The sequence below is a fragment of the Lepus europaeus genome, chromosome 4 (assembly GCF_033115175.1).
Source record: "Lepus europaeus isolate LE1 chromosome 4, mLepTim1.pri, whole genome shotgun sequence".
NCBI lineage: Eukaryota > Metazoa > Chordata > Mammalia > Lagomorpha > Leporidae > Lepus > Lepus europaeus.
Window position 1 is genome coordinate 39,556,298 of NC_084830.1, and position 17,932 is coordinate 39,574,229.

The window sequence follows — 17,932 nt, forward strand, 5'->3', positions numbered from 1 at the left end:
AATTGTATACAAAAATTGTACTTCTATTTCAAACCCATGATTTAGTCCTACAACTTTCTGCATATTTTCATTGATATAAAAGTTCTTAAAATAATTATTTTAAAGTACCATATGAAAATTGTATTTAGTGAATTGAGAATATATAGATTTCCTTCTTTTAAATTTCTTCTTTATTATAAATTGAAAAAAGGCTTAAGTATTTTAAATAAAACATGGGATTTTACAAATATATTCTTAAAGCCTTACCAATGAATTTCTTTTATTTAGAGTGTCACTGATGCTTTATTTACATGCATCACTATCTCTTACAAACTAGATTATGGTTCTAAATGGAATACACAAGGCAATATCTACAAACGCCACTGAAAGTAAGTACTGCATCGCTAACTCATCTGAAAAAGGGAAGATTCACAAATCAAACTGGTTTTGATCTTTGAGAAGAAAGGTAGTGAAGTTATTAACTTGTAGCTACAGATGATTAACCAATGAATTTCTTTACACTTAAAGGAGCAAATAAAGGAACTAGGGCTACTTAGCAAATCTATCTAAAAATAGTTGCTAAAATAACTATGTGTATTGAAGACATTCACAAATTAAATTATTCATACTACTATACCAGAATGAAAACAAATTTAAATAAATACTACTAAATAACTATGATCAAGTCAGTGCTTCCCTTTCATTTCTGCTGAGCTCAACACAGTCTTGTCCAAAATCATATACAGAAATAAATCCTACTCCCTAATTCACATTAATTTGTATATTATCAAAATCTATGTGTTCATGAACAGAAACTGATTTGGAAATAGATAGTCAAATCATGGTGGATATGATGTGAGTGTTTAGTAGGCACAACTAATTAAAAGAAACTCACACCTTATTTGGCACTCGCAGTGAGACATTCTTAGGATTTGTATTATTCACTTATTGTTATGTTCCTTTATTAAAATTATTTCTTCTGCAGACCTATTAGTGTACACTACTTTCACAGTATTCAAATTAAAAGGAGACAGAGCCAATATAAAGCACTGAATATCAAAACAAAATACAACTGCATATTCAAGACTTGGAGAAACACCATACACAAGAGTAGCAAAGACTTCTGAAATGTTGTGTCCCACAGTTTGCATAGGACAGACCTGATCTGTAAACTTACAATCAGTTAATTAGTTTTTATTTTCTTGAAGGAAACCTAAGAATTGGTAACTGAAATTTACCTAAACCTAAGTCTTTCACTGGGAAGTTATCTCAACACAATAAATTAAATTCTATCTAGGTCAAATTTATTTTCTTTCATAGTGTGTTCCTTTATTTAGTGATCTAAACAATAAATGAAAAGACATACATACATACACTTTCTGTTTCAGTGAATAAGTATAACTGGTAAATATGTATCTCTATGTTAACTATGAAAGAATATCCTGTGTTCTCTACATAAACTTCAGAGTGTAAAAATTTTATCCTAGAGGTAAAGGTACATAATTCAGTATTTAAATATAGACATAAACAGATCAATATTTAAATGATATTTATTAACACCAAATATATAAACAACCAAACACAGCTAACTATAATGACAGCAGATTCTACCTAGAAAACTTGTAAGTCAGGGCCCAGCACTGTGGTGCAGTGGGTTAAAGCCCCGGCCTGAAGCGCCAGCATCCCATACGGGCACTGGCTGCTCCTCTTCCCATCCAGCTCTCTGCTATGGCCTGGGAAAGCAGTAGAAGATAGCCCAACTCCTTGGGCCCCTGCACCCACGTGGGAGACCAGAAAGAATCTCCTGGCTCCTGGCTTCGGATTGGTGCAGCTCTGGCTGTTGTGTCCAACTGGGGAGTGAACCAGCCGATGGAAGACCTCTCTCTCTGTCTCAACCTCTCTGTAACTCTTTCAAATAAATAAAATAAATCTTAAAAAAATAAAGAGAAATGAAAGAACAAGTTGGGCTTAGAATAGAGAAATGAGGGAGCAAGTCCTAGATTGCTTGCTGACAGTAGCAATATCACATGAATACTTAGCAAACAGTTTCAACCATTAGATAACAACTTAAGAAAACATTTACCAGAAGGTCCAAAGCCTTCTATAAATTTTAAGAATCATGTATTTGAAAACACCTCTTAAATATCTAACATGGTGTAGTTTGTTTAACCAGTAAACTTAAGCACAACCATATAAAATGTGATATTGCTATTGTCAGCAAGCGATCTAGGACTTGCTCCCTCATTTCTCTATTCTAAGCCCAACTTGTTCTTTCATTTCTCTATTCTCTTCAAGGTAGGAAACTAATTCTATTATGAAGGAATCTGTAGGACGCACAATTTAATCTTTAGACCTTATAAAAGAGATGGCTAACATTTTTCTGTAATAGCATAGCCAAAATAAGAACTTAAATAATAATCTCATAGCTAGATTCTCTTCGCCATCAGCAAAGTATACAGTAAGTAGAAAAAAACCTCCCTTTCAGACAAAAGGGAAAGAAAGTTTTAAAGTGAGAATATAATTTTCCTCATGGGCATTGTCTACCTTAGAAAAACTACTACAGAACATGCCTGTGACTAGAGACTTGTAGTTCAGGCCACCGAAGATTAGAGATGGGACTTGGGCACTCCCTTGACTTGCATCCTCTGGTCTGCTTTAACACAAACCAGGAGGAAAAGAAAGCTCGGCATCAGAAGCAATGGGTGGCAGGCCTATTAATGGCTGATCTGTACAGTGATCTGCCCTCAAGGAGACCCAACAGGCCAGTCCACTGCAGTGGCTTTCAATGTGGTAAGCCTGGGCTTCAGCAGAAGTCAGCTTGTGAAGAGCACTGGCAGCTCTGCCAAGAGTTGGATCACTGGAAAAGGACCTGCCCTGGAGTCGAAGGATGCCCAGGTCAGAGCCACAGATCTTCTTGGCTCTAAGCTGAAAAGCCCTTTACTCAGCCCAACTTCCAAAGCGACCACTGCAGCTGAGGGGATGGTCAAGTAGGGTCAGCAACATTGCAGGCAGAACTGTACATTTCTTGTTAGAGATGCCCCCTGCCTTTACCTGGCCAGCTCTCCTCCCAGGCCAGCCAAGTAATGAAAGTCAACAGAGTGCCTTCCCCTAGGAGGTTCACACCTCCCTTAGGATATACCCCATGTGAAGAGATAGATAGGTCTGGGACTCTTCACTTACAAGGCCTAAAGCCCACCAGATTATTATCAAGCCCCTTCTATCAGGTTCTATTTGCCTCTCAATCAGAAAATTTAATTGTAGCTTAGACAGCACCTTCCTTAGCTCCTCTAATAATGACTCTGTCCTTTGTTCTAGATCCTGTCTAGCACACTTGGGCCTCATTCCTTTGTAATCATAACCTCTACTCTACCACCAATGGCTCTACTCCCAACCTGTGTGTACTGATGGTTCTCTTCCCCACTTAATGCTGTATAATTGTTCAAACCTGGTAAATGCCACTCTTAGGATCATTGGTTACTATCCTCACTCTGTCTTTTATGACCTTGTCTAAATATGATCAGAGTCGGCAAACTGGAAGGCTTCCCTAGCCTTGGCAACTCATGACGACAGCCTAGGGTGGTTACTGGCGCCATAAACTAGAGTGTCAATTTGTTGGGTCAACAACAAGAGCCACTGTGCACTTGCTCCTCATGTGGGATCTCTGTCCTTAATGTGCTGTACATTTTGATTTAATGCTATAACTAGTACTCAAACAGTATGTTTCACTTTGTGTTTCTATGTGGGTGCAAACTGTTGAAATCTTTATACTAAATTGATCTTCTGCATATAAAGAGAATTGAAAATGAATCTTGATGTGAATGGAAGGGGAGAGGGAGCAGGAGAGGGGAGGGTTGTGGGTGGAAGGGAAGTTCTGGGAGGGGGAAGCCATTGTAATCCATAAGCTGTACACTGGAAATTTATATTCATTAAATAAAAGTTAAAAAAAAATAAAGAAAGAAAGAAAACTTATAAGTCTACTTTATTGAGAATATGATTAAAATATTGTTTTAGATCAAGGTCACAAATAGAAAAATGATAAATTGCCATATTGGCTCAACAGAATGGAGAATGACTCAAAACTGCTCTTCACCAAGATATATGTATTTTTTAAATATATTGAAATGAGTATGTAAATGAGAATACCTATGTTTAAAAAATACATTTATTAAAGAAATTCTAAGTGATAGCCTGCAAGGAATCATGTGACAAAAGTCTGTATCATAAATATACTTATGTTAATCTGCAAGTCAGTTTCCAATTTCAAAACCTTTATTTAAGAAAAAAAATAAAATTTTATTTGAAAAATAAAAAATCTTTATTTGAAAAAATTTAATAAAAATGTAAATTCTTAAAACAAAAATTATGCACAAGCTTTAGAAAATATATATGAAGTATGCAAACACTTGCATCATCTTTCCTAATAAAATACATATTTTATTTGCATATTTACTATCACATAAATATTTACAATGTCTAGATATAATCAAGACTATAAAATTTTCCTTCACTTTTTTGCCAATGTTTTGGATAAAATTAAAATTTAGATAGAGACAAAATATTAAGAATTGGTAATATTAAGAGCAATTATATCACATATTTCTCCAACAGTATGCTAACATGATAAACAATGAACTCCTATATTCTCGCACTCCATTGTTTATGAGGGACTACTGGTTTGAGGCAGACATATAATCAGCTTGGGAATTGTGAAACTGAGCCTCATAATAAGAAAAAAATTCAAACTGAAAATCAACAACTCTTCTTAAAAATAATTAAGATGATTACAGTCACAGACAAAGTGCTGTCATAAAAACTAAACAGCCAAATGAGTGAATACAGAGTATCACAACTTACCAGGAGCAGAAGCCCACAGTGGGAACCAGTATCAGCACAACCATTTTACATGGTATCTGCTGGAGGCTCAGCGAGGACCACCTTCTAAGTTTAAAACTCCAAGTCTTAGGTATCAGTTTTAGGGGCACTTCACCTCCATTACATTTTACTTTCAGGAGCCCTACCAGGTTCTCTTGGTGAATATCCATAAAAATTCCCTCCTAGATTCAGGAGGAAGGTGGAAAAGTAACCATTTTGAAAGTTACCCAGAATTTTATGTTCTTAACAAGACCTTCCCTCAAGGGAAACTATTTTACCAAAGACAAATCACCTGAGCTCTTATCAAAGCCTAACAGGGTTGGCAAAGGCAGATACCCAACTTCACTCTCCTCCAGCCTTCAAAGTGGAGGACTGAAAATAACCAACTCCTGTCCCTCTGGCCTGCGTTTTTAAGTTCAGGGAAATACCCAAGACTGAGGCCTAATTTTGCACCCTGCAAGGGTTTGCCTCAATCCACACCCGCCACCAATCAGTATAGTTCTTGTATAATACAACAGGGGAAACAACAAAGAACTGTAAGCCTCAGACACTATCTACAGAAGGGGTCTAAGGGAACACAAAACAGAAAGGGAGACAAAGATAGTGCCAATAAAGCTTAGCTTTAGGCACCATAGTACACTAAATAGTAAACACAACCTAACTCCAGGTAAATACAAACCTCACACAAAAGGTCTATCAATCTAAGTTCCTTTTACTCAATACACCACTTCCAGTTTTCAGTAAAAATTACAGGGCATTCTAAACGGCAAGAAAAAACATAGTCTGAAGAGACAAAGCAGGTATCAAACATGGCTCAGACAGGGCAGAGATTTTAAAACTGTTAGATCGGCAAAATGACTATAATTAATAGGTTAATATGCTCAGGACTCCGATATAAATTAAATGGACAACATAATAAAAAAGATGAATAGTATGAATACTGAGAGGCAAACTCTAACACTGAAAAAGAAATGTTAATAATCAAAAAACAATGTAACAGAATGTTTTGTGTTGTTTTAAAAGGTTTATCTATTTATTTGAAAGTCAGTTTCAGAGAGAGATCTTTCATCCACTGGTTCACTCTCACACTGGTCACAACAGCCAGTGCAGGGCCAGGCTGAAGCCAGGAACTTCATCTGGGTCTCCCATATGGGTGGCAGGGGGCCAAACATTTGAGCTATTTTCCACTGCTTTCCCCAGGCCATTAGCAGGGAGCTGAACTGGAAGTAGAGCAGGTGGGACATAAACTGGCGCCCATATGGGATGTCAGGGTCACAGGCAGCAGCTTTACCCACTACACCACAACACTGGGCCCTAAGAATATCTTTGAGCCTTTGAGCCGGGTGAGGGGATGGGTTAGCTGGTGTTGTGGCACACTGAGTTAAACGGATGCATGTGACACCAGCATTGCATACCAAAGTGCCACTTGGAGTCCTGGCTACTTTACTTCCTCTCCAGCTTCCTGTTAATGCTGGTAGGAAGGCAGTAGATGATGGCCCAAGTACGTGGGCCCTGCAAACCACATGGGAGACCAGAATGGAGTTCCTGGCTGATGGCCTCAGCCTGGCCTAGCCCTGGGTGTTGCAGCCATTTCAAAAAGTGAACCAGGGCGGCGCCGTGGCTTAACAGGCTAATCCTCCACCTTGCGGCGCCGGCACACCGGGTTCTAGTCCCGGTCAGGGTGCCGGATTCTATCCCGGTTGCCCCTCTTCCAGGCCAGCTCTCTGCTATGGCCCAGGAAGGCAGTGGAGGATGGCCCAAGTGCTTGGGCCCTGCACCCGCATGGGACACCAGGAGAAGCACCTGGCTCCTGGCTTCGGATCAGCGCGATGAGCCGGCCGCAGCGGCCATTGGAGGGTGAACCAACGGCAAAAAGGAAGACCTTTCTCTCTGTCTCTCTCTCTCACTATCCACTCTGCCTGTCCAAAAAAAAAAAAAAAAAGTGAACCAGCAGGTGAAAGATATCTCTCCCCACCCCAAAACCTCACCTCTCCCTCTCTTTTTCTCTCTCCCTCTCCCTCTCCCTCTCTGAAACTCTGCATTTCAAACAAATAACTCATACATATGCTTCACGGACTTATCAGTAGACTACACAGGCAAAGGAAAGAATCACGAATCATGAAGAAGAAAATAAAGCAAACCCATTTAAGGTAACTACAGAAAAAAAAAGTAATGTCCAAGAATAAACTTAACCAAAGGGGTCAAAGATTTCTACAATGAAAACTCTGAAATATTGATCATAGAAATTGAAGAGAACACACACAAAAAATGAAAATGCATCCCATGTTTATGTACTGAAATAATAAATATTGTTATAATACCTATACTACCCAAAATAACCTACAAATTCAATGCAATTCTTATGAAAATACGAATGGCTTTCTTCACAGCACAGAACAAGGAACCACAAAAAATCCTGAATAGCCAAAGCAATCTTGAACAGAAAGAACAAAGGAAGCATATTCCCTGACTTCAAAATAAAGCGTAGCTATAATAATCAAAGGAGCATGCTACTGGCATAGAAACAGACACATAGAACAACTGAATGAAATAGAGCACCTAAAAGTAATTCCACACATCAAGAGACAACAACACTTGAACAAAGATGTACAAACACATGATATTGAAAGGACAGAAATTTGAATATCCCAATGCAGAATGATGAAACTAGACTCATTCTCACTCATGAAGTATCAAAATCAACTCAAAATGAACTACAAACCCAAATCTAAGAACTGAAATCATGAAACTACTGTAAGAAAACAGTTGAAATGCTTCTGAACATTGGAAGGAGAAAGGATTTTGGGAACAGATCACAAAGATCAGGAAACAAAAGAAAAAGAGACAAATGGGATTGCAACAAACTAAAAAGCTTCTATATAGCAAAGGAAACAATCAACAGAGTCAAGAGACAAAGTGCAGAATGAATAAAAATATTTGCCAAGTATATACCTGACAAGATGTTAATAAACAGTATATGTAAGGAAGTCAAATAACTTAACAGGAAAAAAGCAACTGATGGCCGGCGCCACGGCTCACTAGGCTAATCCTCCGCCTTGCGGCGCCGGCACACGGGGTTCTAGTCCCGGTCAGGGCACCAATCCTGTCCCGGTTGCTCCTCTTCCAGGCCAGCTCTCTGCTGTGGCCAGGGAGTGCAGTGGAGCATGGCCCAAGTTCTTGGGCCCTGCACCCCATGGGAGACCAGGAGAAGCACCTGGCTCCTGCCATCGGATCAGCGCAGTGCGCCGGCCGCAGCGCGCCTACCGCGGCGGCCATTGGAGGGTGGACCAACGGCAAAAGGAAAACCTTTCTCTCTGTCTCTCTCTCTCTCTGTCCACTCTGCCTGTCAAAAAAAATTTTTTAAAATATAAAAAATAAAAAAAATGAAAAAAGCAACTGATATTAAAATAAGCAACAAACCTAATAGACACTTCTCAAAAGAGGACATACGATTGACAGATAAGTAAATTTTATTTTATTTTTAAGATTCTTTTGTTCACTTGAAAGGCAGTTACAGAGAGGCAGAGGCATGGGGGGTGGGGGGGTAGGTCTTCCATCCACTGGTTCACTCCCCAGATGACCGCAATGGCTAGAGCTGAGCAGACCTGAAGCCAGGAGCTTCTTCTGGGTATCCCACACGGGTGTAGAGGCCCAAGGACTTAGGCCATCTTCCACTGCTTTCCCAGGCCATAGCAGAGAGCTGAATCAGAAGAGTAGCAGCCAGGACTCGAATCGGCACCCATATGGGATGCCAGCATGGCAGGCGGCTGCTTTACCCACTTCCCAACAGTGCCGGTTCCATAGATTTTAAAATACTGAACATCATTAATGACCATGAAAATGCAAATCAAAACCACAATGAGATGTCTCCTCACTCCAGTTAGAATAGCTGCTATCAAAAAGACAAGTGATGGCAAGGATGTGGAAAAAGGTGTCCCTTGCACTCTGCTGGTAGGAGGGTAAATTAGAAAAGACATTATGGAAAATCATACGGAAGTTCCTCCGAAAACTAAAAATGCAACTACCACATGATCCAATAATCCCAATACTGGGTATATATCCAAAGGAAATAAAATCTGTCTATTGAACAGACATACACAATCCAATGTTCACTTCAGCACTATTTCCAATAGCCAAGAAATGGAAAAAATCTAAGTGGCCATTAACTGATGAGTAGATAAAGGAAATATGGTACATACCTAAGGAAATACTAATTTACTCATAAAAAAAGAATAGAAACCTGTCATATGTGCTGGCATAGATGGAATTGAAAGTCATTATGTTAATTGAAATAAGTCAGGCACAGAAAGACAAGTTATGTCACTCATAATGTGGAATCTTTCTATGATGATCTCATAGAAACTGAAAACCAATAAAATCAGAAATGAAAAAGGAATATAACCACAGACACCACAGAAATAAAAAGTCATCAGAAATTACTACAAGGACTTGTATGCCAGCAAACAGGGAAATCTATCAGAAATGGACAGATTCTTGGATACATACAACCTACCGAATTGAACCAAGAAGACATAGAAAACATAAACAGACCCATAACGGAGTCAGAAAATGAATCAGTAATAAAGGTCCTTCAATATCTCAATTTCATGTTCTACTAAATTCCTCATTTCATTTTGATTCCTCCTTAAGATTTCATTTTCACAAGAGAGATTTTCTGTCCTGTCCTGTATGGATTCTGTAGTTCATGCATTTGTTTTTGGTAACTTCTAAATCCTTTTATCATAAACTTTTTGAAATCTCTATCTTGCATTTCTTCTATCTCTTTTCTTCTAGGTTTTTGAATTTTGCAGTGCACTATCATTATCTATAGTCAACTTTTTATGTGATAGAACATCAGAACTTCTTTCTTATATCTAACTATACCTTAGTATCCATTGATCAATTTTCTCCCACTCTCTTCTCTATCTTCCTAGGATCTGATAACCACTACTCTATTTTAAGATTCTATGTTCACCCGACTCCCTGGGTCTGTGTGGTGACTCCACACCTCTTGCCCCAACCATGCTCCTCCTGGTACCAGACAGAGATGCCCACTCTCATCATTGCTCTTCAATATAGTACTAGAAGTTTTAGCCAGAGCCGTAGGAAAGAAAAAGAAGTTAAAGGGATATAAATTGAGAAGGAAGAACTCAAACTATCCCTCTTTGCAGATGATATGATTCTTTATTTAGGGGACCAAAAAACTCTACTAAGAGACTATTGGAACTCATAGAAGAGTTTGCTAAAGTAGCAGGATATAAAATCAATGCACAAACTCAACAGCATTTGTATATACAGGCAATGCCACGGCTGAGGAAGAACTGCTAAGATCAATCCCATTCGCAATAGCTACAAAATAATCAAATACCTTGGAATAAACATAACCAAAGATGCCAGAGATCTCTACGATGAGAATTACAAAATCTTAAAGAAAGAAATAGAAGAGGATACCAAGAAAAGGAAAAATCTTACATGTTCATGGATTGGAAGAATCAATATCATCAAAATGTCTATTCTCCCAAAAGTAATGTATAGATTCAATGCAATACCATTCAAAATAGCAAAGAAATCCTTCTCAGATCAGGAAAAAATGATGCTGAAATTCATATGGAGACAAAGGAGACCTCAAATAGCCAAAGCAATCTTGTACAACAAAAACAAAGCCGGAGGCATCACAATACCAGATCTCAGGACATACTACAGGGCAGTAGTTATCAAAACAGCATGGTACTGGTACAGAAACAGATGGACAGACCAATGGAACAGAACAGAAATCCCAGAAATCAATCCAAACATGTACAGCCAACTCATATTTGATCAAGGATCTAAAACCAATTCCTGGAGCAAGGACAGTCTATTCAATAAATGGTGCTGGGAAAACTGGATTTCCACATGCAGAAGCATGAAGCAAAACCACTACCTTATACCTTACACAAAAATCCACTTGACATGGATTAAAGATCTAAATATACAACCTGACACCACAAATTATTAGAGAACATTGGAGAAACCCTGCAAGATATAGGCACAGGAAAAGACTTCTTGGAAAAGACCCCAGAGACACAGGCAGTCAAAGCCAAAATTAACAATTGGGATTACATCAAATTGAGAAGTTTCTGTACTGTAGAGGAAACAGTCAGGAAAGTGAAGAGGCAACCAACAGAATGGGAAAAATATTTGCAAATTATGCAACTGGTAAAGGTTTAATGACTAGAATCTACAAAGAGATCAAGAAACTCCACAGCAACAAAACAAACAACCCACTTAAGAGATGGGTCAAGGACCTAGACATTTTTCAAAAGAGAAAATCCAAATGGCCAACAGACACATGAAAAAGTGTTCAGGATCACTAGCAATCAGAGAAATGCAAATCAAAACCACAATGAGGTTTCACCTCACCCCAGTTAGAATGGCTTACATACAGAAATCTACCAACAACAAATGCTGGCGAGGATGTGGGGAAAAAGGGACACTAACCCACTGTTGGTGGGAATGCAAACTGGTAAAGCCACTACAGAAGTCAGTTTGGAGATTGCTCAGAAACCTGGATATAACCCTACCATTCAACCCAGCCATCCCAGTCCTTGGAATTTACTAGAGGAAATTAAATTGGCAAATAAAAGAGCTGTATGCAGCTCAATGTCTATTGCAGCTCAGTTCACAATAGCTAAGACATGGAATCAACCTAAATGCCTATCAACGAGGACTGGATAAAGAAATTATGGGATATGTACTCTATAGAATACTTTAATGTAGTAATATATATAAATATATATTTATACATATATATATATTTATATATTTATATATATATATATGAAATCAAGTCATTTGCAACAAAATGGAGGAATCTGGACAACATCATGCTGAGTGAAATAAGCCAGTCCCAAAGGGACAAATATCATATGTTCTCCCTGATCAGTGACAACTAACTGAGCACCAAAAAAGGAAACCTGTTGAAGTGAAAGGGACACTATGAGAAACAATGACTTGAACAGCCCTTGTTCTGACTGTTGATGTACAACTTAATACTTTATCCCATTTAGTATTTTTTTTTGTTCTTATTGGTTGAACTCTGTAATTAATACACAATTATTCTTAGGTGTTTAAATTTAACTGAAAAGTGATCTCTGTTAAATATAAAAGTGGGAATATTGCGGGTGGGAGGGAAGTTATGGGAGGGGGAAGCCGTTGTAATCCATAATCTGTACACTGGAAATTTATATTCATTAAATAACAGTTAAAAATTAAAAAAAAATTTTAAAAAATTAAGTATCAAAAAATATATAAAAGTGGGAATAAGAGAGGGAGGAAATGTACAAGTCATGTGTGGATATTCTAAATTATACAGGGAAAGGCAATAGACTCAGCAATCCCACATTTTAGGTATTTAGTCATACAAACTGAAAATGTATATTCACCTAAAAATCTATATGAAATCCATGGCAGATGTCCTAAACAGCACTCTGGCCTCAGAATCAACCCTTAAGGCATTCGGATCTGGCTGAAGAGCCCATGAGAGTATTTTAGGCATGGAAAGCCAAGACACTCTGGCCAAAAAAAAAAAAAAAAAAAAAAAACCGTAAATGAAAGATCTCTGTGAGTGAGATCCCAGTAGAAAGAACGAGGCCATCAAAGAAGGAGGTACCTTTCTCTGAAGGGAGGAGAGAACTTCCACTTTGACTATGACCTTGTCTAAATTAGATTGGAGTCGGTGAACTCAAAAAGCTTCCATAGCCTTGGCAACTCATGACTAGAGCCTAGGGAGATTACTGACGCCAAAAAAAAGTGTCAATTTGTTAAATCAACAACAGGAGTCACTGTGCACTTACTCCTCATGTAGGATTTCTGTCCTTAATGTGTTGTTCAATGTGAATTAATACTATAACTAGTACTGAAACAGTATTTTACACTTTATGTTCTGTGCGGGTGCAAACTGATGAAATCTTTACTTAATATATGCTAAATCGATCTTCTGTATATAAAGATAATTGACAATGAATCTTGATGTGAATGGAATGGGAGAGGGAGTGGGAGATGGGAGGGATGCAGGTGGGAGGGAAGTTATGGGGGAGAAAAGCCATTGTAATCCATAAGCTGTACTTTGGAAATTTATATTTACTAAATAAAAGTTTTTAAAAAAAAGTATCCCCAATTCCCAATAAAGAAAGATAATTTAACTTACAAAAAAAAAAAAAAGAAAGAAAGAAAGAAAAAGAAATCCATGCATAGGTTTTCCTAATATGTAGGTTTCATAAACTTTTTTAAGGCACCTCTGTGTGTGGATTTCAAAATCTTTTTTACCAAATAAATATCTTTTAATTATATTTCCACCAACTTTTCAAAGTGCCCCCTAACATTTGCTTCCTCATTTTCCCTGCTGAGAGGGCCTAACAGTGACACATCAATAGCAATGAGCATACCTAAAACACAGATCTTGAAATCTAACTACCGGCCGGCGCCGCGGCTCACTAGGCTAATCCTCCGCCTTGCGGCGCCGGCACACCGGGTTCTAGTCCCGGTTGGGGCACCGATCCTGTCCCGGTTGCCCCTCTTCCAGGCCAGCTCTCTGCTGTGGCCAGGGAGTGCAGTGGAGGATGGCCCAAGTCCTTGGGCCCTGCACCCCATGGGAGACCAGGAGAAGCACCTGGCTCCTGCCATCGGATCGGCGCGGTGCGCCGGCTGCAGCGCGCCAACCGCGGCGGCCATTGGAGGGTGAACCAATGGCAAAAAGGAAGACCTTTCTCTCTGTCTCTCTCTCACTGTCCACTCTGTCAAAAAATAATAAAAATAAATAAATAAATAAAATAAAATAAAAAAGAAATCTAACTACCATTTTTCAATCAAATGACTCAAGGTTACTTGGAGAAATGGCTGATTTCCATTGAGACAGGAAAAACACAATATGAACCCAGATTATCATGTACTGCCAGAAAGTGAAGAAGTGTTCAAAAAAAAAACCACACACACTGGGCATGTCAAAAAGACCCAGAAACCAACCTGATACAACTACCAATGGCCACAGCTAAAACAATTTGAGGACTGAATAAATAATAATGATTATAACCACCCCTCAAAAATAAATATTCATTAATCCATTTTGATAAAAATAAATGTTAAAGGAGAAGGGGTATATGTTTCTTAAAGAAGAATCCAAAATAACAAACATAAAGTGTATGAGGGAAATAGCACACCATCATTAAAACATCACAGCAATAATTGCTGCAGATCCACTGATAAATGCTAACACCAAAAGTATGTGGTATGAGGTAGGAGGTGGGGGCAGCATTAAAGCACAGCTGGCTAAGTTCCCACTTAGGATGTCAGCCGCTTACAATATCAGCATCCCACCTAGAGTCATGGCTACCCCATTTCCAATCCAAGCTTCCTACTAATGTTCCTAGGAAGTCAGTGGAAGACGGTATGAGTACTTGGGCCACTGCCACTCATATGGGAGACCAGGATAGAGTTCCTGGCTTCTGGCTTCTGGCTTCAGACTGGCCCAGCCCTGACTATTGCAGCTATTTGTGGAATGAACCAGCAGATGGAAGATATGTCTGTCTGTCTGTATCTCTCTCTCTTTCTTTCCATCTTTCTGCCTTTCAAATAAATAAATAAATCTAAAAAAAAAAAAAAAAAGGTAGCCTGGGCCTGGCATTGTGACACAGCAAGTTAATCTGCCACTTGCAATACCAGCATCCCCTAACAGAATGTCAGTTCAAGTCCTGGCTACTCCAGTTCCCATCTATTTTACTGCTAATGTGCCTGGGAAAGCAACAAATGATGATTCAAGTACTTGGGTCTCTGCCACCATCATGGGAGACCTGAATGGAGCTCCTGGCTTTGGTCTGACCCAGGCCCAGTTATTATGGGCATTTGGAGAGTGAACCAGTGAATGGAAGATCTGTCTCTCCCTCTATCTCTGTCACTCTGCCTTTCAAATAAATCTTTAAAAAATAATAATAGGGAGACGGCAAGATGGCGGAATAGGCAGGAAGCACACTTAGTCCGGGGGGAGAGAAAGTTTAATATAAGTGGAGATACTGCAGGGTCAAGGAAGAGTAGGGGAAGAAACATCAGCGGAAACTCTTCCGGAACTAGTGATTCACAGTGGACCTGCGTGGAGAGCGTGGAAGCCCAAGTTCGGGACACCAGCGGCAGACTCAACGCACCAGCGCTGGAACGCGAGGTGAGCCGAATCTCCATAGCCCGAGACACCAGCGGGCAAGCAGAAAGAGGAGGCTAGAGGGAACGAGGCTTGAAACTCCGTGGGGAAAAGTTCACCAGGCTAACTAGAAGAGAGAGAGGAAAAAAATAAAAAAAGTGACTGATACGGACACAAATTTCTCTCTCTCCGCTCACCTCTCACAGGCGAGCAAGACAGAGCAGGCGCCATTTTGGACATACGTCATAAGCAGGGCGACCTCAGGTCTGCACCAGCCCTGAGCCTAGCAGAAAAACCTGACTCTGTGGGGAGGGGTGAAATAACAGGAGATTAGCATCTAACTTGGCAACCCAGTGGGAGACTGCAGGAGAATTGGAGCCCACACTGAGGACAGCAGAGATTCCCTGTGTGGTCCTTGAGAAAGAGCTTCCGATCTCTGGCTCCTGTGGGTATATCATTTGCCTGCTAACTACCTCCAATTAGGTTCAGCTGTGCGGAATTACTTCCCTTTTAAATCAAAAAAAGAAAGAGAGATTTACCACACCTAACCTGGGAGTGTCATCCTTGACACACCCTCAACCCTGAGGAACCAAACACAGCTCTCAGTCCACACTCATCTCAAGCCTCTAAAGCTCCACTGAAAGCAGACAGTCCACTTAATATAGAGCCATAGTGTAGCAAGAAAAAACACCACAGTGAAGAAACCAAATATCTCCAACATGCCAAACAACAAACGCAAAAACCAAGCTAACAAGAACAAGGAAGAAACTATGATGCCCCCAAATGAAAAAGACACCCCAATTCAAGATTATGAAGATGATGAGATCGAAGAAATGCAAGAAGCGGATCTCAAAAAATTGATAAGAACATTAAGAAGTTCTCAAAAACAAATTCTTGAACTACAGAAATCCTTCATGGACAAGATAGAAAATCTCTCTCGTGAAAGTGAAATATTAAGGAGGAATCAAAATGAAATGAAACAACTAGTGGAACAAGAAACTCTGATAGTGACGAGAAATCATAATGAAATGAAGAGTTCAATAGATCAAATGACAAACACATTAGAGAGCCTTAAAAACAGAATGGGCGAAGCAGAAGAGAGAATATCAGACTTAGAAGACAGAGAACAGGAAAGGAAACAGGCAAACCAAAGAAAAGAAGAAGAAATTAGAAATCTAAAAACTATTGTCGGGAATCTACAGGATACTATTAAAAAACCCAACATTCGGGTTCTAGGAGTTCCTGAAGGCATGGAGAGGGAGAAAGGATTAGAAGGCATTTTCAGTGAGATACTAGCAGAAAATTTCCCAGGTCTGGAGAAGGACAGAGGCATCTTAGTACAAGAAGCTTATAGAACCCCTAATAAACATGACCAAAAGAGATCCTCACCACGACATGTTGTAATCAAACTCACCACAGTGAAACATAAAGAAAAGATCCTAAAAGGTGCAAGAGAGAAATGTCAGATCACTCTCAGAGGATCTCCAATTAGACTCACAGCAGACTTCTCATCAGAAACCCTACAAGCTAGAAGGGAATGGCGAGACATAGCCCAGGTACTAAGAGAGAAAAACTGCCAGCCCAGAATACTATATCCTGCAAAGCTCTCATTTGTGAATGAAGGTGAAATTAAGACTTTTCATAGCAAACAGAAACTGAAAGAATTTGTTGCCACTCATCCTGCCCTGCAAAAGATGCTTAAAGATGTCTTACACACAGAAACACAGAAACATGGTCACCAATATGAAAGAAGGTAATGGAAAGAAACCTCACAGCAAAAGATCACAGGAAGCTCAATTTCTCTTTGACATAGAATTAAACTCTGATGCTCTGTTAAAGCAATGTGTTAAAGTAATCTATTATGTTCTCTTGATGTCTGTTAAATTCTAATTGTTCAAAAACAGCTGAATTTTTATTAAGAGCTATGGGTTATTTAAATATGTGCTTTTTTCAAAAATTTGAATAATCACCTTGTAACAATGATCAAATTTGGTCTATGTTATGTCATGATTTTAAGAAATTTTATTTCAACCAGATATTTTGGATTTTGAGCCTTCTTGGCATTCTTGACAGGCATTCAAAAAATCAAAGTTTCAAACAATCTGGTCTCTAAAATTTCCAGTAAATCCTGGACTTTGGGTTTTCCAGTTTGGGCCCAACTGAAAAAATCGAAGGACCTATGTCTCTCATCTTATAGAGACACCAACTAATCAGTCTATTTGGAGTATATTAGAAGTACTGTCAAGATGTGATGTGGTACCAGACTTTAAGTTTCTATAATGGAAAATGCTATTAATACAAATGTTTGAGAATTAAAAAGTCTAATGATCTTGTGTTACTAGATATGATAGTTATCTTAATGAGAAAGCCCCAGAGGCTTAAAGGGTTAAATACTTGTAAAATCCTACAGGTGCTTTCAAAAATACTGTGAAGTAAGTAAGTGCCTCTTGTTGGTTGATGAGTTTATAATTTTAAACATGGCGACTTAAAGTCTTTTGTCATCCACAGTTATATATGATCTGCTGCTCATAAAACTAAAGCGTTGTTGGTTCTGTGTTTAGCTGTCCTCCTATAGGTTCCTATGGACTTTTTCCAGCCACTTTTATTGTATTCAGTACTTTGGGATGGCTCTGTAAACAGATGAAGCCAATAATGTATTAACAGTACCAACTGAGAGAAAGTATGGTTAACTGAGGTTACTAAAAAGAAAAAGCAATTCAAATCAATTGGCAATCTACAAAAAGAGTTAAAGATTTTAAAAGCTATTATTAAAAATGCTATATTGGTCTATTATGCTATATTATATGTGTGTACATATTGTATGTCCACATGGGGAAATTTTATTAAGAGTTTTATTTTAAATGGCTTATAGATAAGATTGTCCATAAATTTAAGCTGCTAAAATCAATCAAAGAT

General features: G+C 38.8%; 1 protein-coding gene across 19 annotated transcripts in view; it reads right to left on the reverse strand.

Moving 5' to 3' along the window:
- RIMS2 (regulating synaptic membrane exocytosis 2) overlaps positions 1-17,932 on the reverse strand; it is a 753,630-nt gene that overhangs the window by 583,672 nt on the left and 152,026 nt on the right. The window lies entirely within an intron of this gene.